Genomic DNA, 2,394 nt, shown 5'->3' with positions numbered 1-2,394 from the left:
CTCGCTCATCAATAGTAATGAAACATTTACAATTTTTATTACATATTTTACCAGTTTTATTCCTACAAAGGGATATTGCTTAAATTGAAGTTTACATTGAATGTGTTACTTTTTTCTACACAGTTTAGTTGTTTGCTTTTGTATTTATGGGAACTATATATTTTGAAACAAACAGGATTTTTATAATATGGGATTATGTTTTCTGCTAAAATGGACAATAAAAAAGAAACCCAAATTCGTAGTTCTCTTTGTGATGGAAGCCAAAATGTATTGTCATTTGGCACTGAAACCAAGTATTTTATATATTACAGGTTGATAACAAATTACTTCAACAGAGAAAACGGCTTGATTTACTAGGGATTAAACCCAGGACCTTCTGCGTGTGAAGCAGATGTGATGACTACTACACTTTGAAACCTGTGAAATCCTGCAAAGTAATGGCAATTAGAGACGAGTTTTGACCGCCAGGGGAAAAAAAAAAAGTAATTCGTAGTTCTGTTGATGATGGAAGCGAAAACATCCCATCATTCGGCAACAAAGTCAAGAACTTCATATATTGTGGTTTGATAGGGTATTATTTCAACACAAAGAAACGATTGGTTTCACTGGGGATTGTACCCAGGACCTTCTGAGTATTAAGCAGACGTGATGACCACTACACTATGAAACCTGTGCAAGCCTGCAAAGTAATGGCAATTAGAGACGAGTTTTGACCGCCAGGGGAAAAAAATAATAATTCGTAGTTCTGTTGGTGATGGAAGCCAAAACATCCTGTTATTCGGCAACAAAGCCAAGAACTATATATATTGCAGGTTGATATGGTATTATTTCAACACCAAGAACAGATGGGTTTCACTGGGGATTTAACTCAGGTCCTTGTGCGTGTAAAGCAGACGTGATGACCACTACACTATGAAGCCTGATGAAAAGTTTCTGTGTATTGGCTAGCAGAGCAGAATTGTGACTGACGGGGCCTTTTTATTGCTGAAGGAAAGTATTTTTGGTAATGAAACATTTACAATTTTTATTACATATTTTACCAGTTTTATTCCTACAAAGGGATATTGCTTAAATTGAAGTTTACATCGAATGGGATTATGTTTTCTGCTAAAATGGACAATAAAAAAGAAACCCAAAATCGTAGTTCTCTTTGTGATGGAAGCCTAAATGTATTGTCATTTGGCACTGAAACCAAGAATTTTATATATTACAGTTTGATAGCAAATTACTTCAACAGCGAAAACGGCTTGTTTTTACTAGGGATTAAACCCAGGACCTTCTGCGTGTGAAGCAGACGTGATGACAACTACACTTTGACACCTGTGAAATCCTGCAAAGTAATGGCAATTAGAGACGAGTTTTGATAACCAGGGGAAAAAAAAATAATTCGTAGCTCTATTCGTGATGGAAGCCAAAACATCCCGTCATTCGGCAACAAAACCAAGAACTTCATATATTTTAGTTGGATAGGGTATTATTTCAACACAAAGAACAGATTGGTTTCACTGGGGATTGAACCCAGGACCTTCTGCGTGTTAAGCAGATGTGATGCCCACTACACTATGAAACCTGATGGAAAGTTACTGTGTATTGGCAAGCAGAGCAGAATTGTGACTGACGGGGCCTTTTTATTGCTGGAGGAAAGTATTTTTGGTAATGAAACATTTACAATTTTTATTACATATTTTACCAGTTTTATTCCTACAAAGGGGTATTGCTTAACTTGAAGTTTACATTGAATGTGTTCCTTTTTTCTACACAGTTTAGTCGTTTGCTTTTGTATTTATGGGAACTATATATTTTGAAACAAACAGGATTTTTATAATATGGGATTATAATTTCTGCTAAAATGGACAATAAAGAAGAAACCCAAAATCGTAGTTCTCTTTGCGATGGAAGCCAAAATGTATTGTCATTTGGCACTGAAACCAAGAATTTTATATATTACAGGTTGATAGCAAATTACTTCAACAGCGAAAACGGCTTGTTTTTACTAGGGATTAAACCCAGGACCTTCTGCATGTGAAGCAGATGTGATGAGTACTACACTTTGAAACCTGTGAAATCCTGCAAAGTAAAGACAATTAGAGACGAGTTTTGACCGCCAGGGGAAAAAAATAATAATTCGTAGTTCTGTTTATGATGGAAGCTAAAACATCCCATCATTCGGCAACAAAGCCGAGAACTTCATATATTGTAGATTGATAAGGTATTATTTCAACACCAAGAACAGATTGGTTTTACTGGGGATTGAACCCAGGTCCTTCTGCATGTTAAGCAGACGTGATGACCACTACACTATGAAACCTTACAGAAAGTTACTATGTATTGGTAAGCAGAGCAGAATTGTGACTGACGGGGCATTTTTATTGCTGAAGGAAAGTAATTTTGGTT

General features: G+C 36.0%; 1 non-coding gene across 1 annotated transcript; it reads right to left on the bottom strand.

The window, feature by feature from the left end:
- Positions 1 to 597: 597 nt before the first annotated feature.
- TRNAI-AAU (transfer RNA isoleucine (anticodon AAU)) lies at positions 598 to 670 on the bottom strand. Its single transcript has one exon. It is a non-coding gene; the product is annotated as a tRNA-Ile (tRNA).
- Between the last annotated feature and the right edge of the window lie 1,724 nt (positions 671 to 2,394).

Source organism: Anomaloglossus baeobatrachus, chromosome 2 (genome assembly GCF_048569485.1).
Source record: "Anomaloglossus baeobatrachus isolate aAnoBae1 chromosome 2, aAnoBae1.hap1, whole genome shotgun sequence".
Lineage (NCBI taxonomy): Eukaryota > Metazoa > Chordata > Amphibia > Anura > Aromobatidae > Anomaloglossus > Anomaloglossus baeobatrachus.
This window is presented reverse-complemented; position numbering and strand designations above follow the sequence as displayed.